At 44.2% G+C, this 26,226-nt stretch overlaps 1 protein-coding gene and 1 pseudogene across 4 annotated transcripts in view; both read left to right on the top strand.

The window, feature by feature from the left end:
• agmo (alkylglycerol monooxygenase) overlaps window positions 1-26,226 on the top strand; it is a 552,459-nt gene that overhangs the window by 180,526 nt on the left and 345,707 nt on the right. The window lies entirely within an intron of this gene.
• Window positions 22,129-24,634, top strand: LOC140425653 (uncharacterized; annotated as a pseudogene).

Raw genomic sequence — 26,226 nt, 5'->3', positions numbered from 1 at the left:
AGAGTTTACTATGTTTATAGTTCAATTAAATAAAACTGCGTTGTACCATACGCAACCGTGTTTGTTCGTCTGTGTGTCAGAGTACCCAACACTTCACCCTGCACATCTTTGAGTTGTGGGGGCGAAACCCACGCAAACACAGGGAGAATGTGCAAACTCCACACGGACAGTGACCCAGAGCCAGGGTTGAACCTGGGTCCTCTGCGCCGTGAGACTGCAGTGCTACCACTGCGCCACCGTGCTGCCCAATAAAGCATGCTTGATCTGTGATAAATGCAGAAAATACTGAAAATACTCAGCATGTCTGTCAGCATCTCTGGAGAGAGAAACAGTGTTAATGGCCAGAATTTTACGGGCCTTCCGGCCAGCAAGTTATTGCATTTCCATCAAACTAAATAAAGATTTAAATGGCTCAATGCATCTGCCGGGGAGAAATAAACCTTGGCGCAGCTGTGATATCCTGGCCAATATTTCAGCACCATCAGAAGTTTGATCTATGGTTCGGTTATTTCTGGACTGAATTAGAAAGCAGTAAAGCAAAAATGATAGAAGAAAATTATAGCTACTATTGTTCTGGTGCATGTTGCACTTGTTTTTCTAATTATTTATTTTAATTAACCAGAATATCACCTGTAGTCTTAGCTGAATTTTGAATATGATTACTAAAGTTGGAGGGCTGGTGCTTTGGAGGATTACAAAAGGATTAACTTGAGCTCTGCAAAATGTCTGTGAGCATGGAGAATTTGGATCCAGGAAAGTTCCATTATTCTATTACAGGGTTTCAGGACTGGGCGACATACCTTATAGTTTAGGATTTCAAAAGGAAATAGAAAATTTATGTCACTTTTGTTCGTATGAAAAGAATGAGATTGTATAACAGCATTGCTGATGGAGAAATAGAAGAGGTTAAAGGCTATTGAGGAAATGGAATACGCTCGTCATTAGACAAAATGATATATGCCTATTAATAATAGAATTCCAGATACGGAATCCAATGGTTAGTTTGGGATGGTGGGCTAGATGGAACAATGGCCTCCAGCTGAAAATATGGCTGTTAATCTACTCATCTAGCTCAAGCAATGTGGTTGCAGCTAAGATCATCATCCTAGTATGTTGCACTCTCACAAGTATAGCAATCTTTCAGAAATATCATTGAAGATGCTTTGCAGTATACTCTCAAAAGTGTTTAGAATTAATATTATCAACAATGTCAAAGCCAGGTTAAAGTGAGACTATTTACAGGGGAGCAAAGAGCTTGAGAAAGGCATAAACATTTCTGTCCAAATATCGTCTGACAAGCTTTTCCTTTTTTTGATTGATCATGCACTATCTTCCCCACCATCTCACCTTATATATCATCTCCTACTTACTTTTGATATCTGGAAATTTAAGCTGTGCCATCTAATCTTGAAATCCTATGTCCAACAGAAGAATTTCCCTGGGTCTAAATTCTACACAATCATATACATATTGGGGATGCTCTATCAAAAGCTTCCTTTTCTTGAAACATTTATATTATTAACTTCAGTGGCCTTTCCTGATAACTCACTCTGGAACTCTTCCCTTTTCTGTCAAAACAATTCTGTATAACTTCCTTTTGCACTCCTAACTGGCTAATTTGTAACTTTTATTGCTCCTATTTGAACCTTTTGCCATCATGACCAATTTTTATAATTTTGTCAGTCTCCTTCATAATCTTCAAATAACCTTCAGTAAGATTACCTCAATTTCTGTTATAACTTCCACAACCTTTCAGCAATTTCAGAAAATGATAGCTGAATGATGTGCAGTGGATCTGCATTTTAACAATTGGCTGACTTGGCAGCATTATTCCTTCATAATAAGCATTTACAGCTGTGTGAAACTTCTGTCAAAAATGCAGCATAGCGTTAAAACACAAAACCTAAACTTTAACGCAAAGTCTACTATTTTCAGCTCAGCGTTAAGTCCATTTAAAAAATATCTGCCACTTGGGAAAATAGCTCAAGCAATATGCTTGTTATAACAACACATGCAACCGGTGCTACCTAAAATAGAATAACCTGAAGATTGCTTAATCTTGTGACAGCTGATATTAAAAATCCAAAGTTATTTTTATGAGGGTGCATTATAATGTCCTCCCTAAACCTTTGTTTTTCCAAATACAGGTTTGATACTACTTGGGCAGCATCTGAATGAAAATGTCACTGGTTCTGTAAGGCAGTCAATTTTTGAAGCAATCGGATTAGAGGAAGAAGCCCAGTTTTGTATTACAAAGCACTCACTGTTAATATTTTAGAAGTTTTGATGCAAGTTGAGAATTGAGTCATTTTCCATCATTCTCCTCCCTCATTGAAGAGAACTTACAGCCAAAAAGATCAACAGTTGGTTGAAGGAATTAACGTCTCGCTTTTTTATTTTCGCTTCTTGAAGAATTGTGTTAACTGTTGCTGTAAAGTGTGAAAACGATATGGTGTAAATGTTACTTTTAATGGTTTGACTTTACTGCAGATGTTTAAAAATAGAGCTGAGTTTCCTGTTAAGGAAATAACATTGAGATAGTGTAATCATTTTAATGCTTCACTTAAATTTTGGTTAACCCTTCATGGGCTGAGACAATGGGCTGGATTCTCCGTTGATTCTCCGTTTCAGGGACTATGTCCCCACACCATTGTGAAAACTGTGGTCTTTTACACCAGGAAAACTGGCATCTAAAAGCCACCTTGCGTCAAAAAGCCACAGATTCACAGCCTTGCCGGGGGCTAGCTGGCTGCTGTCGTGGAGCTCGCAGCTCCAGCTGCCGATAAGGCCTCCCGCACTTCCGGGTCAGAGGCCGCGCATGCGCACAGCGGTGGCCTCCAGCGGCCACGCTGTGCACCATGGGCCACAGCACTGGGGACATCCATGCGACCATAAAACGCAAGAGGTTAGCCAGGGAAAGGGTTGGCCTACTGAAGGATAGGCAAGGGAATCTATGTGTGGAGCCAGAGGAAATGGGTGAGGTACTAAATGAATACTTTGCATCAGTATTCACCAAAGAGAAGGAATTGGTGGATGTTGAGTCTGGAGAAGGGTGTGTAGATAGCCTGGGTCACATTGAGATCCAAAAAGACGAGGTGTTGGGCGTCTTGAAAAATGTCAAGGTAGATAAGTCCCCAGGACCTGATGGGATCTACCCCAGAATACTGAATGAGGCTGGAGAGGAAATTGCTGAGGCCTTGACAGAAATCTTTGTATCCTCACTGTTTTCAGCTGAAGTCCCGGAGGACTGGAGAATAGCCAATGTTGTTTCTTTGTTTAAGAATGGTAGCAAGGATAATCCAGGGAACTACAGGCCGGTGAGCCTTATGTCAGTGATAGGGAAATTACTGGAGAGAATTCTTCGAGACAGGGTCTATACTCATTTGGAAGCGAATGGACGTATTAGCGAGAGGCAGCATGGTTTTGTGAAGGGGAGGTCGTGTCTCACTAACTTAATAGAGTTTTTCGAAGAAGTCACAAAGATGATTGGTGCAGGTAGGGCAGTGGATGTTGTATATATGGACTTCAGTAAGGCCTTTGACAAGGTCCCTCATGGCAGACTGGTACAAAAGGTGAAGTCACATGGGATCAGGGGTGAGCTGGCAAGATGGATACAGAACTGGCTAGGTCATAGAAGGCAGAGAATAGCAATGGAAGGGTGCTTTTCTGATTGTAGGGCTGTGACTAGTGGTGTTCAGTAGGGATCAGTGCTGGGGCCTTTGCTGTTCGTAGTATGTATAAATGATTTGGAGGAATATGTAACAGGTTTGGTTAGTAAGTTTGCAGATGACACAAAGAATTGCGGATAGCGATGAGGACTGTCAGAGGATACAGCATGATTTAGATCGTTTGGAGACTTGGGCGGAGAGATGGCAGATGGAGTTTAATCTGCACAAATGTGAGGTAATGCATTTTGGAAGGTCTAATGCAGGTAGGGAATATACAGTGAATGGTAGAACCCTCAAGAGTATTGACAGTCAGAGAGATCTAGGTGTACAGGTCCACAGGTCACTGAATGGGGCAACACAGGTGGAGAAGGTAGTCAAGAAGGCATATGGCATGCTTGCCTTCATTGGCCGGGGCATTGAGTATAAGAATTGGCAAGTCATGTTGCAGCTGTATGGAACCTTAGTTAGGCCACACTTGGAGTATAGTGTTCAATTCTGGTTGCCACACTATCAGAAGGATGTGGCGGCTATAGAGAGGGTGCAGAAGAGATTTACCAGGAAGTTGCCTGGTATGGAGGGCATTAGCTATGAGGAGCGGTTGAATAAACTCGGTTTGTTCTCACTGGAACGATGAAGGTTGAGGGGCGACCTGATAGAGGTCTACAAAATTATGAGGGACATAGACAGAGTGGATAGTCAGAGGCTTTTTCCCAGGGTAGAGGGGTCAATTACTAGGGGGCATAGGTTTAACGTGCGAGGGGCAAGGTTTAGAGGAGATGTATGAGGTAAGTTTTCTACACAGAGGGTAGTGAGTGCCTGGAACTCGCTGCTGGAGGAGGTGGTGGAAGCAGGGACGATAGTGACATTTAAGGGGCATCTTGACAAATATATGAATAGGATGGAAATAGAGGGATACGGACCCAGGAAGAGTAGATGATTTTAGTTTAGACGGGCAGCATGGTCGGCACAGGCTTGGAGGACCGAAGGGCCTGTTCCTGTGCTGTACATTTCTTTGTTCTTTTCTTTGTTCGTTGACCAGAGGTAGACCGGGGAGGGGCCTGCTATATTACTATATTGTAATATAAATATTACTCTTTTGTCTTGCTGAGTTGTATTGAATTCTTTAAAAAAAATATATATTTTTATTCTCCTTTCACATTTTCTCCCGAATTTACACCCACCAACAATAAACAATAACCAGCAACAGATATGTCAATCCCCATAACAGTAACAACGCTCCCACCCTCCCACCAACCCACAAACATCAGCCCGCATGTTTACATAAACAAATGCGAAAAAGGAATCAGGAATTATCCATATTCACCCTTAATATACTCAGCCACCCCCCCCCCCCCCCCAACCCCCTACCCATCCCCCTCCCCCCCAACTAATGTTCGATGTTATCCAGTTCTTGAAAGTGCATAATAAATAGTGCCCATGACTTGTAGAACCCCTCCGAGCTTCCCCTCAGTTCGAACTTAACCTTCTCAAGGGTCAAGTGTTCCAACAGGTCCCCCCGCCACACCAGGGCACTGTGTGGAGAGGCTGCTCTCGACCCCAGCAGAATCCGCCTTTGGGCGATCAACAAGGCGAGGGCTAAGATATCTGCCTCCGCACCCGTTTCCAACCCTGGCTGATCCGACACCCTGAATATGGCCTCCCTGGGACCCGGGTCCAGTTTCACGCGCACCACCTTGGAAATTACCCTAAACACGTCCTTCCAGTACTCCCCTAGCTTTGGACAGGACCAAAACATATGAACGTGATTAGCAGGGCCACCCCTCAACGCTCACACACATCCGAGTTGTATTGAATTCTGATGAGAAATAGTCGAAGTCTTCCAGATAATGACAAATTATTTATTGAGTAATATTATAATAATCTTGTGAGTTCTTTCACTTCCATACTGAACCAGTAAAACAAATAAGTAAGTTTAGATTAAACTACAATTATGATAATACACTACCAGGCTGTATAGAACCTTAGTTAGGCCACACTTGGAGTATAGTGTTCAATTCTGGTCGCCACACTACCAGAAGGATGTGGAGGCTTTAGAGAGGGTGCAGAAGAGATTTACCAGAATGTTGCCTGGTATGGAGGGCATAAGCTATGAGGAGCGATTGAATAAACTCGGTTTGTTCTCACTGGAACGAAGGAGGTTGAGGGGCGACCTGATAGAGGTATACAAAATTATGAGGGGCATAGACAGAGTGGATAGTCAGAGGCTTTTCCCCAGGGTAGAGGGGTCAATTACTAGGGGGCATAGGTTTAAGGTGAGAGGGGCAAAGTTTAGAGTAGATGTACGAGGCAAGTTTTTTACGCAGAGGGTAGTGGGTGCCTGGAACTCACTACCGGAGGAGGTAGTGGAGGCAGGGACGATAGGGACATTTAAGGGGCATCTTGACAAATATATGAATAGGATGGGAATAGAAGGATACGGACCCAGGAAGTGTAGAAGATTGTAGTTTAGTCGGGCAGTATGGTCGGCACGGGCTTGGAGGGCCGAAGGGCCTGTTCCTGTGCTGTACATTTCTTTGTTCTTTGTTCTTTGTTTGTTCTTTGATCTGATCATGTCTACACTCCAGCTGTTCTCCACACAGACTAACTAAAGAAAGAGCGGGAAACTCCTTATATAGCTCCTGTTAGTGTTGCCATCCAGTGATCATCTGTCTGTACTTACTTTCCATTGACTGAGCATGCATTAACACATACAGAGATCACTACAGGAACTACTACCTGGTCCAGGTCATGTTTCCAGTGGGTGTCAGGGGTACAGGGTCAGGGGTTGGGTGCCCAGGGGTCTCTGCTGCAGCCGGGTTGAATATGCTGTGCATGTTGGATAGCACCCTGAGGGGTGGCAGGAGATGTCAGGGTGTAGAATATTTGAGGTATCCGACAGTACCGGTGTGGTTGCCATAGCTGATTGCCAGTCTCACACCTCTCTAATTCCTTACAGATACTACATTATGGATGATATCTTGAATCCAGGGCTCGAGTGGAGACTTGTGTAGCATCTCACAAGCTACAGCCCACAAATGCTTCATGAGGTCATGGATGCCCTGCTTGTCCGGGTAGCTGACTACATAAACTTTGACCTGGATTAGGCCCATCAAGATGCTCGGGCAGCAGGATTCTCTGCCATTGCCAGCATGACCAGGTCCAGGGGCATGTCACCTTGCACGCACTGGGTAGTCCAGAAGCGCACTTCATCAACAGAAATGGGTCCCACTCCCTGAACGTTAACATGTGTGCGACCACCATCTCAAGATCATGCACGTGTGTGCACGCTTCCCGGGGAATGTGCATGAATGCTACGTCCTGTGTTATGACACCCTAGGAGGGTGCATGGTAAATTCCAGCCCCACAGATCCTGTAATCCCAACATGAGTGTATGAACCAATAATTTGTGTTTTCCTGAGATCATTAACCCCTGACTGCTCCAATGAGTTACAGACTCCAGATTTATAAGTAAAACATTAACAAACTGTTTATTGATAACAAGGGTAAAAGATTAACATATAAAGGAAATAATTGGCACTGCGGTCTACTAGTCTACCTATTCCCAAAACCTTGTCCCACTCTCCACCCAGACACACACAAAACAGACACATGATGAAGAGATAGGAAAAGGGTTGGAATAACGGAAATGGAAGGAAAAGGGTTTGGGATGAATCTTTGCTGCTGCAGGTGTGTCCTCTGTAGGCGCCGGTCTTCTCCGAATGTGACCCTCTATGGAATTGGTTCATACAAGAGATTCAGATTGGTGCAATTCTGTCCTCTGACCACCGGATGGAGCACTACACAGGAGACTCATGTTGATGCGATTCTGACCTCCGATCACCAGATGGAGCCTCCATCTTCCTGAGATATTGCTGAAACTTTAAACCTGAGAATTTTACCGTCTTTTCCATTTGCATGATCTCAGGAAACACAGAGCAGACAAAGATTTTACAACAGTTTCCTGACACCTGGGGCAGTCGGAGATCCCCGGCATCGTCGAGTGACAACCAGGGTGACCGGTTGGCTCTTGAGGGAATAAGGGGAACCTACTTAGGACCTGGCTGATGCCAGTATGGAGGCCAGAGACTGTTGTGGGGACCCGATAGAATGAGGCCCATATGGCTACCCAGGCTGTCACTGAGTGGTGAATCGTTAGCTCAAAATGCGGTTCTGATCATTCGACCACGCTGGTGGTGCACTGCACTCCCCGGAAGGTCGCCCATTTTGCGGTGGTCTGCTATGCCCTTCACAACCTGGCACAGCAGCAGGGCCAAGTGGTGTAGGAGGAGGAAGAACATGCGGCTATCTCTGAGGAGCAGAACGATGAGGAGCCAGATTAGAAAAAACTGGAGGACAAGCCTGGGGAAGACACATGGGACCAGCCGGAGGGTGGAGGACGGGCAGCGATGGTGGCGGGGAGGGTCTGGTGTGCCATGGAGGCCCTCATCCTTCCCCACTTCTCATAGAAATAGATGCAAGAGGAGGCCATTTGGCCCTTTCAGCCTGCTCCGCCATTCATTATGATCATGGCTGAACATCAAGTTCAATACCCTGATCCTGCATTCCCCCCATATCCCTTGATCTCTTTAGCCCCGAGAGCTATATTTAATTCCTTCTTGAAATTACACAAAGTTTTCGCCTCAACTACTTTCTGTGGTCGTGAATTCCACAGATTCACCACCTCCGGGTGAAGAAATTTCTCGTCACCTCAGTCCGAAAAGGGTCACCCCTTATTCTCAAACTATGACCCCTGGTTCTGGTCTCTCCCACCATCGGGAACATTCATTCTGAATCTACCCTGTCTAATCCTGTTAGAATTTCTCCTGTTTTATGAGATCCCCTCTCACACTTCTAAACTCCAATGAATATAATCCTAACCGGCTTAGTCGCTCCTCATATGACAGTCCTGCCCTCCTAGGAATCAGCCTGGTAAACCTTTGCTGCACTCCCTCCATAGTAAGAACATCCTTCCACAGATAAGGACACCGAAACTGCACACAATACTCCAAGTGTGGCCTCACCAATGCCCTTTCTAATTGCAGTAAAACGTCCCTACTCCTGTACTCAAATCCTCTCACTCTGAAGACGAACATACCATTTGCCTTCTTTCCTGCCTGTTGTACCTGCACGCTTACTTTCAGCGACTGATGCACGAGCACACCAAGGTCCTTCTGAGTGTCCACCTCTCTCAATTTACACCCATTCAAATAATAATCTGCCTTCCTATTTTTGCTACCGAAGGGGATAACCTCACATTTATCCACATTATACTGCATCTGCCATGCATATGCCCACTCACTCAGCCTGTCCAAATCACGCTGAAGTATCTCTATATCCTCCTCACAGCTCACCATCCCACCCAACTTTGTAGCATCTGAAAATTTGGAGACAATAAATGTAGTTCCCTCGTCCAAATCATTAATATATAATGTGAACAGTTGAGGTCCTAGCACAGGTCACTACAGTACCCCAGTAGTCACTGCCAGCCAATCAGAATAAGACCCATTTATTCCAAATTTTTGCTGCCCGTCTGCTAACCAGCTTTTTTTCCATCGCAAGACACTACCTGTAATCCCATGCACTTTAGCTTGACATATGAATCTGATGTGTGAGACCTTGTCAAAAGCCTTCTGGAAGACTAAATAAACTACATCCACCGGTTCTCCCAGTCAACTCTAGCGACATCTTCAAAGAATTTTAGTAGATTTGTCAAGCATGAGTTTCCTTTCGTAAATCCATGCTGACTTTGACTTCATCACAAATGCTGTGCTATGAAATCCTAGACAATTGACTCCAGCAGCTTCCCTGCTGCTTATTGCATCCCGTGGCCTTTGATGCTCCTGGCGGATGACCTCTGGAGGTCCGTGGAGCGGAGGGCCCCATGCAACTTGGCAGTGGCCCATGCTAACTGTGCCACCCTGTTCCACATGCTGACCCCAAGATGGGCTATTGTCAGGGGGGGAGGACTTGGGAGAGTTGGTGACTGCCATTGTCATCCCGTAGGGAGGCTCTGGGTCGGCCTCCAGCGCTCCTTCGTCCCAATCACCCTCAGGCCTTGGGGTCACCTCGGGACGGAAGGGCAGCTGGATTGAATTCCAGAGGCCCTTGCATCATATGGCTGTGCCAGCCCTGGTGGCTTCCCAATGTCTGCACCATGGTGCCGATATCCTCAGCGATGCCCTTTTGTGAGTGGGCCATGCTCTGCAGTTAGTTGCCAATGCCCACCTGAGACTGAGGCATGCTCTGCAGCACCTCAAAAAAATGCACCTGCATTAGGGACACATCCCCCAGCGGCTCGGACATGCTGTTGAGGCACTCAACCATGGCCGCCACTGACTGAACAATGCTATGAACACCACAACTCATGCTGCTGATTTTGTGCTCCAGGCTTTCCATTGCGGCCGCCACCCTAGCCGCATTGGCCTCAGTGCCAGGCACTGCCGACGCAATCTTCTGCATCTGGAGCCTTTGGGACTCCTCCAATCAGCTGTGGACCCACTGCAGTGTCTCTAACATCCCCCTCTGAATCTCACGGCCGCACCATATCAGCTGTATCTGCTCCCCGATAGCTTGGTCCACAGGCTCAACATTTGACTGGGACTCAGCTAGCTTCTGGAATCCAGCAAATCTCTGACTCTTGTCTCCCTTGGATATTCCTGCCTCCACCTAATGTGCATCTGCAACTGTGTGGTGCTCACCAGATTGTGCCCCAGAAGCCTGTCCACTACTTTCGCCACTGAGGTGTATGACTGCGCTGGTGGAGGGTGGGGTGACAGCTGTGGCTCAACGATGGAGCTCTCCTTTGAGATGTTCTGAAGGGCAGCACAGGGGGAAGGGGGAGGCCACCCCGGATGGGCCGGCGCATAGGATGGAGCTTCAGTGGCAGAATGAACATGTGGTCAGTCGGACAGAAGATCATCATCCTGGAATGAACAACTCACGTGTGACAGGTCATGTGGGTGGAGGCCGGCGGATACTCACCTCTGCAGCGCAGGCCAATCTCGGCGTCGGTGACCAATCTGTCCTCGGCCACCCCCGCAGCCTCCTGTGCCCATTCCAGGGGCTGAGAACCCTGAGGTCTGGCACCCCGCCGCCTGTTTGGGCCCTTTCCCATCCGTTGTGGGCCAATGTCTCCTGCGGGGACACATAGGGGGCATTGTGAGCCACATGCTTCATGGGTGAGGAGGGGGCATGGCAGTGGACAGGCAGGGCTGCTGGGCATGTGTCGGGTGTGATGGTGGATGCCAAAGTGTGCTGGACACATCACCGTATTGTGCTGGGGGACGTGGGATGGCGGTGCCAGGTGCAGGATCATCGGGTGTGGGGCGGTCTCTGGGGATAGCAAGCAGCACAGGTGCTAGGGGACCGATGCCAACTCACTCTTGCGGCCTGATGGAGGTTGTTGAGTTTCATGTGCCACTGGGTGGCGGTCCTTCTGGTGACACTCCCCGAGCTGACAGCCACTGCCACTTCCTCCCAGGTAGCACTGGCTGCCCTGTGGCTGACCCTTCGAGCCCCTTGGTGGAACAGGGTGTTCCATCTGGACTCAACCACATCCATCAATCTGGCCAGGTCTGCATCCCCGAATCGTGGAACAGGTCTGCACTCTCGCATGGCTGCGTGCTGTCTGGGGTTTGCTCTATGGGATCGGTTGAAATGCTGCTCCCCCTCATTAGCAGGGAGCTGCCGGGCGCGGTCCCAGCGAATCAGCCGGTGGGACAGTCATTCTCAGCGTGAAGCCCGTGGAGCATCATTAAGTGCCCTAATTAACGTTAAGTACCGGTGAGAGCCCCGCCGGATCAGCTGGCAGGGAACTTAGAAACCTGTCCGTTAGATTGTGCCCGACATGTCTGTACTTTTATAATCAGTTTTCTTTCTTCACCTTTGCCATGGTTGAAGCTATAAAAGTGTTAATTTGATGAATTACTGTATTTTTACTTCCGGAATCTGTTTACAGCCATTAATCGTAATCAGCACCTTGCTGCTTGATATGCTTGTGACCTGTTTATGCCCATTACCCACGATCATCAAGTGTCAGAGTCCTGAAATGTAAAGAAGGGCCTTTGTTTTCAGAAATTTAGGGCAGCACGAGCACAAGTGGACAGCACTGTGGCTTCACAGCGCCAGGGTCCCAGGTTCAATTCCCCGCTGGGTCACTGTCTGTGCGGAATCTGCACGTTCTCCCCGTGTCTGCGTGGGTTTCCTCCGGGTGCTCCTGTTTCCTCCCTCAGTCCAAAGACGTGCAGGTTAGGTGGATTGGCTGTGAAAAATTGCCCTTAGTGACCAAAAAAAAAGGTTAGGAGGGGTTATTGGGTTACGGGGTTAGGGTGAAAGTGAGGGCTTAAGTGGGTCGGTGCAGACTCGATGGGCCGAATGGCCTCCTCCTGCACTGTATATTCTATGTTCTAAATGTGCAGTTTTAAAAGAGCAGTATCACCTATATCTTGTCTTGCCTGTGTTCTGCACCAGACTATCCAAATTGTTGTGGCCCATTGTTTTCTTCTCTTTACCACATTCTTTGCTGATTGTACAGTTTCTATACATTTATGTTTAATATATATTTAACATAATGGAAGGGTTCATGCCTCCACTCGAGGGTCACAATTCCACTGATAAACAGATTCAAAAGAGCTTGACCTGGATGGCCGCGGCCGCATGCACCATCCCAAGTGTGGTTTCCTTGGGCTAATGTGCCCAGGATCAGCTTCTGGTCAGGTTTAAATTTGCAATCCCTATTGAAATGAATTAAAATAAAATGAGGTGCTCTGACCAGAAGGCACAATCCCGAGTTTCTAAGCTTTTAACCTCATCTTGCTTTGGAAGAGTTGAAGAGAGAGCTGGGCACATGATAGATATGTCTCATTCCGTCAGACACTAAGTTATAGAGCGGAATCCTTTCATAAATTCAATCTTGCCTGATACAATTAAGTTTAATTTTATTGCAAGTATAATCAGCAGGTCATGCATTGCATGTAACAATTTGAAGAAAGAGATTGGGCGTTATGTTATTTTCTATATATGAAAAGCACCATGCAGTAAATTGTTGTATTTTTAAATTGAGAAAATCAGGGGAGGGGCCAAGCTGCAAAGTTGTGAGTTCCAAAACGCAACAGGTTAAAAGAGGTAAATCAGGAAGTATTGACTTGGTGACACAAAGGGTCAATGTTAGCTTCCTGTGGTTGAGGGTAGTGGAGGCAATTAAGATGGAGTGAGGACTTGCCAGCTGCTCTTCACTCTTTTAATCTGACCAGTTTTTTATTGCAGATGCCAACCAACCTCAAACCGATAGTGGGCTTTTTAATTGTGCATATTGGAATATATCTGCGTGACTCTCACCTGAGTTGGTGAATAGTGGTGATCTTAAAAATCTTTGGTGGCCAGAAGAACCAGCACGTAAAATATTTTTAAAACAAAAGAAATAATATTTTGTGTCAGTTATGCCTCTCATGCACACTTCCCTCTTTCTGCCAGACAGGTATTCCCCAAGCATCCTGTTAACTTCCTGCCACTTGATTTTAACAACCAGTCTCCTGCCTCCTGCCTACCTGCCAGCCATTTGGCATTTTGGCGATATTATGGGCAGGATTCTCTATTAGGAAGACTATGCCATCCCGCAGGAAGTGAAACCCTAGGAGCGGCATCCAGAAGTGATTCCCCCTCCTTGGCCAAACAAACTTATGCATGGCAGGGAGCTCAAGTGATTCTGTTCCGAATCCTGCTGACGGGCCCCCCTTTTCATTGGGCGACCTGGTACTGAGATCAGGTGGCTGGTCCCCCTCTTCCCCCCCACCCCCCCCTGCCCTCTTCCCCCCCCCCCCGCCCTCTTCCCCCCCCTCTCCACCACAAAGCAAAGATTGGGTGGCTGGTCCCCCTCTTTCTCCCCCTCCACCAGAAAGCAAATCCTGCCCCCCCCCCCCGCCATCCGCTGACAAGTAGGGGCATCTTCCAGTCCACCACGGAAATTGCTGGGTCACCCCCTCCATAGCATGTATGTAGGAGGGTGACCAACACTCATCAAACCCCACCCATCAGAGACCCCCCATATCAGAGACCCCCCATATCAGAGACCCCCCATATCAGAGACCCCCCAAAATCAGAGACCTCCCATTAGAGACCCCCAAATCATAGATCCTCCCATCAGTACCTCCCCCCCCGCCCCCCCAGAAGTAGCCACCTGTCTTTAAATGAAAGAGCAATCCAGCCAGAAACAGTGACAGATCACTGCCATTTCACATATCTGTCCCTTATACCTGATGCCTAAGACAAAGGTGCTGAAAGCAGCAGCTGTTACGTCATAGAAAGCCAAAACCTCATCACAAGGTGTTAAACCCCCTCAGGTCCTATGATCTGCGAGGCTTCTATTCACTTTCAAAGAGAAATTGCTTTTAGTAGAATATTTGATATGCATTCAAGCATGAAGGGAATTTAAGGGTGGACAGGACCTGTGTTGTGGAGGGAGGGAGCCATCCAATGGACTTTACAGGCAACTACCGTAAATCACGGGCGGCGGAGCATCTTGGCTACATTGGAAGTGACCCTAATAAGCAGAGGGTGGGACTTCCATCCCTCAGTGGAAGGAAATCCTGCCCTTCAAAGCATAGGTCAATCAGAATGGCCAGTAGCTCTTACAGTCCCAGGAGTGCCACAATTCCATTCCTGGGATGGCAAGCAGGCTGCCAAAGAAGTATCATGGATGCTGGACCGAGGTAAATCAGGAATTTTGGGTGGGGAGGGATTAGGTATCTTCGGGAGTGGGGTGCAAGAGGTTTGGGGGAAGGGCTTTGGAGGCCAAAGGGGAATGCACAAAGGGGGTGGTACAACCTTAGCAATGGTACCCCCAATATCCTCAAGGCACCCCTCCCTCCCCACCAAAGGATGTACCCTTCCTTCCTTCCTACCCTTCCATCCAACTTTGGTGATGAAACAGTCTTCCCATGCACGCCTGTCTTCCATTTCCAACCGTGTTATGGCAGTGGTGGTGGATTGGGATCCTTAAGTAGCCTTTGACAGGCCACTTAATAGCTTGAATAGGCTCAATGGTGGGCAGGCTAGTGGGCTGTTTATTCATCCCCCACATAATGGAGACCCTGATGTCGGTGGATTTTTCTCTTTCTTTCTCTCTCTCTGTTTCTCTCTCTTTCTCTCACTCTCTCTCTCCATCTTTCTCTCTCCTCCCCTCTGTGTTTGTCTGTCTTGTGTGCATGTGTAGAGGATGGGGGCAAGTTTAAGTGGGGGGATGAGGAATTAGACAGTTGAATTTTCTGCATATTTCATTATAGTTGTTGTTATAAATAAAAAGTAATTGTCTTCACATTTACAAATCTGGTGACTGTAATTATTGGTATTTTTCAAAGAATTATTGATTAATTCAATTATATTGTGACTATAGGTATGGCTGGAATTGACTGCACACTGGGCCAGGGGGTCGGAACATAATTTGGGGGCTCATCCAGGATATCTGGAAAGGTCGACAGCGATGTTTGGGTTACAGTATAAATTAAAGAGACATCAGGTTTGTAGCAATATAAAAGAATGGTGCTGGAAGCTGCGAAGATTTTTCTTCAGGTGGATGACTTGTCTCTAGTTTATTTAAAAGGGCTTCGAAAAGACATGCAAATCAAATTGGCAGGTGAAATAAAAATAGTGGTATCAGCTAAAGCTAGGAAGGTAGAGAAAACTGAAGTGATTTCTCAAAATGTAAATCTGAAAGAGATGCCAGAAGCCCACCCTGGGTTGTGGCGACCATCAGTAGAATTAGCGAAAATCCAGTTACAATTGGAACAATTAGAAAATAGAAAAAGAAAGGGAGATGGAGCAAAAAGGAAAAGAAATGGAGATGGAAATGAGGAGGTTGGAATTATAGATAGAGGAAAAAGCAAAAGAGAGAGTGAGTTCCAGCTTAAGGAACTGAAAATTAGAGGGGAGCTGCCAGGAACTAGAGGAGAACTTAATATTGGAAGGGAACCCATTAGTATTATGTTTACATTTATACAGGCCCTCTCAAAATTCAAAGAGAGGAGGTAGAAACCTTTGTCAGGGCTTCTGAGAAAATAGCAACCCAAATGGGGTGGCAGAAAAAAAGTGGACATTTCCTGTGCAAAGTATATTGACGGGGTGGGCACAGGAAGTTTGTGCTTCCCTGTCAGAGGGGGTGTCTAAAAATTATGATGAGGTAAAAAAGGCTATTCTGGATGCATACGAATTGGTTCCCGAAGCACATAGGCGAAAGTTTCGGAATCGAAGGAGGCAGCCGGGACAGACGTATGTCGAATTCGAAAGGGTTAAACAGAACAATTTTGATGGGTACAAGCATTGGGAGTTGCAACTACCTAGGAGGCTTTGAGAGAGGTCGTTCTCTTAGAGATGTTTAATAATCCCCTACCTTCTATGATAAGTATCCATGTTGAAGACCAAAGGTTAATGCTAGATAAGCAGCAAATATGGCTGATGATTATGAACTAATCCATAAATTGTTATGGGCCAGGATTTAGAGAACCCCAAAGTGTGTCATGGAGTTCACCGCACCCATAACTTATAATAGATTGTGGTATGGGGAGCACATGGCCCACTCTACAGGTGTGGTACAGCAGAAATGGAAAAGTAGTTTTTAAAAGCAAAACAATGTTTATTATATGAACTCAAGTTAACCTTTTTAAAACATACAGTGAACATCTTAGCAACCATTAATTCAAATACAACCCCCAAAGAATACAACACTAAGTAATCCTTAAGCTGTCCTTTTAAAATCCATAAGATTGAAAAAAAAATTTAAACAGAAGCACATCAGGTTAAAGTCACTACTGAGAGCAGTTATTAGTTTGAAATCACCAAAGGATCGATTTAAATTCTTTAGATTGCAGAGAGAGAGACTAATACCCCTTCTGGCTGTGACTGCAGCTATCCAGCTCTGAAAATGAAACTAAAACACATCCTGCAGCAAACAGCCTAAAACAAATGTAAAAAGCTGACAGACAGCCCAGCTCCACCCACTCTCTGACATCACTGCAGTAGTAAACACCTAATTCTTAAAGGTTCTCTCACGACAGATTTTTATATACATACCCATTTATAAACAGCCCCCATTTCTTAAAGGTACTCTCACATGACACCTCCCCCCAAGAAAAAAAAATAAACCATCAACTTCTAGATGGCTTCATTTTTCACCTTTTCACTATCCTTTAAGAAATGCACACAGTAAATATGCTTTTTGTTTAAAAAAAACAACACACGCAAACAGGTATAATAATATAGTCCATTTTTTTTTTCTTCCTCCAACTGGAATCCTGCTCGATTGACAGTCTCTTTCAACAAGAAGGTCTGTGCATGATCCATCCATTCCTCTACGCCGCGGCATTTCTCTTTAAAGTCAGATACTTTAGTTCAATCTGATCACAGAGTCCCTTGTAATTCTCCAACACAGGAGCATTGGTTATCACAGCTTTCAGGCAGCCAAATGCCTGTTGAAAGTCTGCTGTCCACTGAAATTTTTGATGTTTCTTCAGCAAGTCCTTCAGTGGAGCAATCACGCTACAAAACCTTTGCACAAATGTTCGATCAAATCCACTCATGCCAAGAAATAGCATTTTATTTCCCTTTGTCTTGAGGATATTGGAAACTCCTCAATAACTGTTGGTTTCACATCCCGTGTGACCATTCGACCCTGTCCGATTGTATGGCCAAGGAAAGTGACTTGGGCTTTTCCAAATTCACTTTTGGCTAGGTTTACCACCAAACCCGCCTCCTGAAGTCGATCAAATAACTCTATCAGATGTTTCAAATGTTCTTTCCATGTCTAGCTGAAAATGACCTTTAAGTAAATCCAGTTTGGAAATAAAAGCAGATTGTCCCACTTTCTCAATGCAATCCTCCAAACATGGGATAGGATAAGAGTCCGTTCTTGTAACTGCATTAACCTTTCTATAGTCCACACACAACCGTTGGGTACCGTCCGGTTTTTGTACAATCACTATGGGTGAGCCCCATTGCCTGCAACCCACTTCAATTACGACAATTTTAAGCATACTCTCAATCTCTGTGTTAACTTGTGCCAATTTTAAAGGGTTAAATCTATATGGATGTTGTTTGATTGGAACAGCATTCCCCACATCTACATCATTTATTGCCATTTTAGTACTTCCCAACTTATCTCTACATACTTGCCCCTGTGATAGCAATAACTCTTTCAGGTCAGTTCGTTTTTCCTCTGGAAGGTAACTCAATAATTTATCCCAATTTTTAGAACATAAGTGGTCCTCTTACCTCATGACCAAAAATTAGTTCAGAAGGACTGAATTTGATTGACTCATTAGGTGCATCCCTAATTGCAAACAGTACGAATGGAATTCCTTTATCCCAATCCTCTGGATAATCTTGACAATAAGCCCTCAACATTGTCTTTAATGTCTGATGCCTCCTTTCTAACGCTCCCTGCAATTCTGGATGGTACGCAGTTGATTTAAATTGTTTTATTCCTAAGCTACCCATAACTTCTTTGAATAATGTTGAGGTAAAATTTGACCTTGATCCGAATGTATTTCTGTGGGTAGTCCATATCGAGTAAAGAATTCAAGTAACTCCTCCACAATCTTTTTAGCTGTAATATTACGTACTGGAATGGCCTCTGGAAACCTAGTATCCATATCCATTATAGTAAAAAGATATTGATTCCCACTTCTTGTTTTAGAAAGCGGTCCTATGCAATCAATTAGGACCCTTGTAAAAGGTTCCTCAAATGCTGGACTGGGTATTGAGGGCACTGGTTTTATCACTGCTTGAGATTTCCCTATCACTTGACATGTGTGACATGATTGGCAAAATTTAACTACATCTTTATGTAGTCCAAGCCAATAAAAATGTTTTGGGACTTTAGCTTGAGTTTTCCGTATTCCCAAATGACCTCCCACTGGTACCTCATGTGCCACTCTCAACTCCTCCTTTCTATACCCTACTGGCAATACTACTTGATGAACTTCTGCCCACTTTTCATCCGCCTGCATATGTAAAGGTCTCCATTTTCTCATCAAGACACCACTTTTACGGTAATAACACTCTGGTATACACTCAGATTCCTCTACTGTGTATGCTTTCTGATACATCCATTTTATTTCTACATCTTTCTGTTGTAACTCCGCCAATTTTCCTGAACTAAAAATATCCGTCTCGTCCTCCGCCTGTTCTTGTTCTTTGTCAACCATCTGATCAAAAATCGTTTTTGATAATTGCACTTCAACTTTATCTTCACTCTTTGATTTCTCCTCTTGTCTTAACCTGTGACTTTGTGACCTTGTTACTACACAATCCGGAAAAATCCCAGGCTATTCGTCCTTCAACACTTCAGTTGTCTGATTTTCCACTGGCTTATCAACCACAGTAGGCATCACTCCCACCTGCGATCCAGCTATATCATTACCCAAGATAAACTGTATTCCTGGACAAGATAGTTTCTCCATTACTCCTATTATCAATTCACCACTCTTCACTGGACTTTCCAACCTTACTTTGTATAATGGAACACTTCTCCCCTCACCCTGAATTCCACATATTACCACCTTTTCTGGCAACATTCTTCCCAAACTACATAACTCCTCATCTCTTACCATTATAGATTGACTAGCTCCCGCATCTCTTAAAATTGTGACTCCTTTACCTGCTCCTCCTGGAACACATGAGTAAAATTTACCCACACAAGTAAATTCTTTAAAGAGATCGGGCACCTCCTTATCAATCACCTCTTGATCAGGCTGTACAATCTTTTGCACCTCCTTCGCTTCACTTGGGCTTTCCTTTAACACTTTAACAAACCCCACTGTCGTATCTTGTTTTACCACATCAGCCTTCCCAGTGCTTTTCTTCAACCACCAACACTGTGACTTTACATGGCCTAGTTTATTACAGGGAAAACATTTGACAGTTTTCATTTCTCTTTCACTCTCCTGGATTTCTTTTTTAGTATGACGTACACTCTCTCCTTTTTATCTCCCATCAGACCACCTTTACCTTTACCACTTGAGTATTTCTCATGTCCCCAGTTTCTATCCCTCACAGGCTGAAACTGATATTGGAAACCAAGCTTTGATTTATGAACTAATTCATAATCATCTGCCATTTCTGTGGCGAATCTCGCAGTTTTAACCTTCTGCTCTTCCACATGAGTTCTCATTACATCAGGAATTGAATTTTTAAACTCCTCCAAAAGTATAATTTCTCTGAGAGCTTCATACGTTTGGTCTGTTTTCAAAGCCCTTATCCACCTATCACAATTACTCTGTTTGAGCCTTTCAAACTCCATGTATGTTTGACTAAATTCTTTCCTTAAATCTCAAAACATTTGTCTGTAGGCTTCAGGCACTAGTTCATATGCACGCCTAAGATGGATTTTTTCACCTCCTCATACGTCCCAGATACTTCCTCAGGTAGTGATGCAAACACTTCACTCGCCCTACCTATCAGCTTTGTTTGAATCAATAATACCCACATGTCCTGTGGCCATTTCATTTGTTTAGCTACCTTCTCAAATGAAATGAAAAAGGCTCCTACCACCTACTCGTCAAACCTTGGCAATGCATGGACATATTTAAATAGATCCCCACCAAGCCTTTGACTTTGACGCTCTTTCTCACGATCCTCATCACTATCATCCAACTGTATGTTACCCTTTACATCTGCCAATTTTAACTGACTGTCATGTTTCATGGCCATTTTCTGAAGTTCAAACTCTCTCTCTTTATCTTTTTCCCTGATCTGTATCTCTCTTTCTCTTTCCTTTTGTTCTGCTAGGGCTATTCTTTCTTTTCTCCTTTCTTATCTCTCTGTTTCTTTTTCCTCTCTATCTCTTTCTCTTTATTCTTCCGCTCTCTCTCTTTCTTTTTCCTCTCTTTCGTATTCAAGCTGCTTTAATTCATTCTCATGTTCCATTTGTTTAATTTGTAACTGAATTTTTAGCCATTTTCAATGAGTCTCAGGCAACTGTATCTGTAACTGTATCTCAGGCAACTTTAAATGCTTAGCCACCACCATAATTACCTCATCTTTTCGCATTTTGTCAGATAATGTTAACTGCAATGTTTTTGCCAAATCTAACCGTCTGTTTTTAGCCTCTGTCCATAAGGTACTGCGTGTGACCGTCTCTACCCCCAAAAACCTCTGAGGCTCTGAAAGAGCCGTTGTCTACAACACACTCCCTACTTAAACTAAAATATCACACCTGAAAAGCAACCACAATATGCTCACCCCTCACTGTCTTTAAGTTCACCAAGCCAATCCAATAGATAGACTTTTATCCCGGACGAGCCCCCAATTTGTTATGGGCCAGGGTTTAGAGAACCCCAAAGTGTATCATGGAGTTCACCTGACCCACAACTTTTAATAGATTGTGGTATGGGTAGCACACGGCCCACTCTACAGGTGTGGTACAGCAGAAATGGAAAAGTATTTTTTGAAGCAAAACAATGTTTATTCTATCAACTCAAGTTAACCTTTTTAAAACATACAGTGAACATCTTAGCAACCATCAATTCAAATATAACCCCCAAAGAATACAACACTAAGTAATCCATAAGCTGTTAACATCCATAAGATTGAAATAAACCTTTAAACAGAAGCACATCAGGTTAAAGTCACTACTGAGAGCAGTTATTAGTTTGAAATCACCAAAGGATCGATTTACATTCTTTAGATTACAGAGAGAGTCTAATACCCCTTCTGGCTGTAAGTGCAGCTATCCAGCTCTGAAAACGAAACTAAAACACACCCTGCAGCAAACAGCCTAAAACGAAAGTAGAAAGCTGATAGACAGCCCAGCTCCACCCATTCTCTGACATCACTGCAGTAGTAAACACCCATTTCTTAAATGTACTCTCACTACAGATATTTAGATACACACCCATTTATAAACACCCATTTCTTAAAGGTACTCTCACTTGACAACATTTAAACCTTTGTTCCATCACCCCCATAATTTTGAAAAGATAGGAAGTGGGAGTGCGAAAGGAAGGCAGGTAGCCAAGGTAAAGAATGGATAGCTGGGAATGCTCCAAGTTCTCCTCCATAGACCAGGAAGGAAGGTACTGAGGATGAAGGTGAGACTCGAAAGCCTAGGTGTTACAATTATAATAAGTTGGGATATGTTCGTTCAGCATATTGGAAGTTGCAAGGAAGGCTCATGGGACTTGTTGGAGTCCATAAGCAGGATTCTGAAAAGGAACTAAATTGGAGAATACTACAGGGCAGACTGTAGCTCTAACTGGACTTCGGAAACCTTAGGTAAGCACTGCTGTGGATGTAGGTGTGATGAATGAAGTGAAGGAGAGGTATTCCGGGTTTTAGTCTGAGAGGACGATCACCACATTTTCCTCAACTGATATAGCCAAACCCATGACTACCTTAAAGGACACAAGTGCTACCCAAACTCTCTTACTGGAGAAGGATTTCTTTTTTTCCTCCAGAGAGTTCAGTGAAAGCTATGGTATTAGTGCTTGGGATGTATAAAGTACAATCGGTATATAATTTAGTGTCAGGTCCAGTAGCTGTCAGGGTGGTTAAGAAATTCCCAGTGGATATATTAGACTTACTTTTGGGGAATGGTATGACAGGAGTGAAGGTTGTAGCTTCACTCACAATTCGAGAGAGTCTGAGGGAAGTGCTGCAGATAGCACATGAAATGCCAATGGCAGGGCATGTAGGAATTAGGAAAACTCATTGGGCATTAAATGACTCAAAGAAAGAAATGTTGAAAGACATTAATCACATATAAAATGACAATGGTAGCGAATCTGATTCCGCTGAGATTGATGAAATTATCCCTACGAGAATGATTCCTCACAGGTCAAAAATACAATTGAGTAGAGAACCAGATTCTGAGAACTCCAAGACCGAAGATGATCTTAAGAAAGAAGAGTACAAATCTCATGGTATTAACAGTGATGAAGATTCAGATGAGAGGTCTCAATCCAATTTTGTTTCTGATCATGAAGAAATCATAAACAACTGCTCCCGAATAGACCTGTCACTAACTGATCTTGAACAGATAACAAGTAATTCTTCCAAAGCTAGGAAAGGAAACAGCAAATCAGAAACAGAAAGTGAATTGGACTTTTCTAAAAGTAACTTGTTACCGCCTCTTGCAGTAAACCCATTGCCATTCACTTCACGTCCAAATATTTCCCAGAGCATGCCTGTTTTGAAGGAAGATATACATAATAGGATGGCTCAACTATTCAGGAGGACTGTGAAATGACACCAAGCAAATGGCTGATTAACACAATCCTTTTAAAGGCCTACAGTGTCTCTTCAAAGCAAAGGAAACAAATAGCAAATTAGATTAAATTATTCATGATCAATTCTTTTTTACAATGAAGAAGGTGGATGAAGCACCATCTGGTGATTCTGCAATCACATCTATTAACAAAAAACAGAAAGTTAATGGAACTAATTACGTGCCATCCTCTGATTCTGGGAATGATGTGAAAAGTAGTTGCAGGGCACCACCATTTATTTATTAAAATTTAGAGCACCCAATTTTTGTTCCAATTAAGGACTATTTAGTGTGGCCAATCCACCTATCCTGCATATCTTTGGGTTGTGGGGTAAGACCCACGCAGACACGGGGAGAATGTGCAAACTCCATACAGACAGTGACCTGGGGCCAGGATCGAACCTGGGTCCTCAGCACTGTGAGGCAGCAGTGCTAACCACTTGGCCACCATGCCGCCCACCGTGGACACTTCTAGCCACAGGATTCACCTTGGTGAATCTGAAAGTAAAGAAAGAGAGTTAAAATCTGAAAAGGACAAATTGTATGTGTCCATATTATCAAGCAGAGATAAAAGCTACGATTACAAAAACTCTGATGAGGAGGTAAAAGCTTTAAAACAAAAATGGTGCATATAAAGCCAACCAACTTTGCAAAGATTGAGCCATCAGATTTACTTGTCACCGTAGGTAACCATGTGAAAGAAGTGTTATGAGCCAGGGTTTAGAGAATCCCAAAGTGTATCATGGAGTTCACCTGGCCCACAACTTTTAATAGATTGTGGTATGGGGAGCACACAGCTCACTCTACAGGTATGGTACAGCAGAAAATGGACCAGTGGTTTTTAAAACAAAACAATGTTTATTCTATGAACTCAAATTAACCTTTCTAAAACAAACAGTGAACATCTTAGGAACCATTAATTCAAATACACCCCCCAAAGAATACAACTCTAAGTAATCTGTATGCTGTTCTTTTAACATCCAAAAGCTTAACAAACCTCTAAACAGGAGCACACCAGGGTTACATTTAATACTGAGACCTTTTTACAATTCTGAGTTTGCCAAATGATCCATAGATAGTCTTTGCATGGCAGAGATCAACAGCAGTGCAGCTCACTGAAACTTCAGATTCAGCTCACTGAAAAACACAGACACATCCAAACTTTCTCAAATGGAAACTAAAAAAAGCAGAAGTCGAGCTCAGCTCCACCCACACTCTGACATCACTCCAGTAACATGAGCAGCTCCATTTTTTAAACGTACATTTTTTAAACACCCATTTCTTAAAGGGTACTCTCACATGACAGAAAAGAGAGAATATAAATCTGGATAATTGAAGAGTTTATTGATTAAAAATGAACCAAATATTTTCCTCAGTATTGACAATGTTGCTGGTAGATTGGCTGTGGAAGTTCCTTGAAATTTGGATGAACATTATTGGACAATCAGGAAAGACTGGCTGCATTGCATGAGAGACAGAAAGAGACAGAACTGCAGAAAAAACGCATTCAAGGGTGCTCTCCAATTTGGGCAGTCAGAAACCTGACAAAGGGAAGCATTATGCCTTTGACTTTGAAGAAGAGATTGAAAACAAAGCACTGTTTGAAGATATCAGAGGGCCACCGAAAACCAAAGATGCAAATCTATCAGCAGGTGAAGAACAAAGGAAAGATGTAATTAAGATACTGAAAGAAGGACATCTGATGGTGGCATGAGCTGAGCGGTTGCACGAAGGGTGGCTTTCTCTTGTAAACCTCTTACTAGCCCCTTTTTTACCCATCAAACGGATACAAAAATACCACAAAATGCCCCCAGCTTCACCTCCAACTAAAAGCCAACCAACTGAAATGCGCCGAACTGGCCGTGGAGCTGCAAAAATAGCAAGAATCGGGAAAGGAAGGCCTCAACCTCAGACCGAGGGGACACGCGGGGCGAAACAGATCGGAGCATGGTGGACCCAGCAGGCCACCAACACAAGAGCGGGCCCACTAGTCGATGGAGCAAGTGATGTAGAAGAAGAAGAAATCGCTTATTGTCACAAGTAGGCTTCAATGAAGTTACTGTGAAAAACCCCTAGTCGCCACATTCCGGCGCCTTTTCGGGGAGGCTGGTACGGGAATTGAACTGTGCTGCTGGCCTGCTTGGTCTGCTTTAAAAGCCAGCGATTTAGCCCAGTGTGCTAAACCAGCTTCTCTCGATAGAACTCCAAAAACACAGAGACTCAATAAAAAAGGATCATATAGTACAGGGGATTGTAACAAACAACATTATGTTTTCCTTAAAGAGCTCAGAGTGACAGTGTAGGACAAGATGATTTACCTCACATATGACAATTACTCCTGATGTCACTTTAAAAGGACCAATATATAGATTTTAGGGTTTCTTGAGAACCATTGCAAGGTATCTAGAATTAACATCTGGCGCATGGTTCTTCTTGGCTGTATTGCTGCTAATTGCACAATGACATTTCACCTTCTTAGTTTGGCATGGCCTTACCCGCCTTGTCATCAACCCCCATGCTCAGGACACTTTGTTTAAGGAAAGTTACGGAGCAAGCTGAAATGATAAGTAATCCGGAGACTCTTAGTGCAAAGGGGTAGAGGGTAGGGTGGTGGTGTTGTAAGGTTGTCCAATGCATTACTTCAGCATACACTAGTGCCTTGGATAATGAATGCTAGTTATGGCAGTACCTTGTGTCTGCTTCTATCCTTGATTGATGTCCTGAACAATAGCTCCGTAACCTGGGCTTTGCAGGAGCCGTCCTTTAACTCTTCATTCCCCTTCAAAGAAAGGTAACACTGATAATTACTTTAAAATCAAGATTCCAGAAAGACAGATATTAACGTGAATAATTCTGGGGCGGTTGTTATTATCATAGAATCATAGAATTTACAGTGCAGAAGGCCATTTGGCCCATCGAGTCTGCACTGGCCCTTGGAAAGAGCACCCTACCCAAGCCCACATCTCCACTCTATCCCCGTAACTCAGTAACCCCGCCCAATCTTTTTTGGACACTCAGGACAATTTAGCATGGCCAATCCACCTAACCTGCACATCTTTGGACTGTGGGAGGAAACGGGAGCACCCGGAGGAAACCCACGCAGACACGGGGAGAACATACAGACTCCGCACAGACAGTGACCCAAGCTGGGAATCGAACCTGGGACCCTGGAGCTGTGAAGCAACTGTGCTACCGTGCTGCCCATATTAAGGGCATGGTGAAATATATATTTTTTTAAATTCTCTTTCTGCTCAGCGTTTTGTAGGAGATTTGAATGACAGCAGAGGTTCAGTTGATGACCACTGG

The sequence above is a fragment of the Scyliorhinus torazame genome, chromosome 6 (assembly GCF_047496885.1).
Source record: "Scyliorhinus torazame isolate Kashiwa2021f chromosome 6, sScyTor2.1, whole genome shotgun sequence".
Lineage (NCBI taxonomy): Eukaryota > Metazoa > Chordata > Chondrichthyes > Carcharhiniformes > Scyliorhinidae > Scyliorhinus > Scyliorhinus torazame.
The sequence above is the reverse complement of the archived record's forward strand: the minus strand, read 5'-3'. Positions and strand labels throughout refer to the sequence as shown.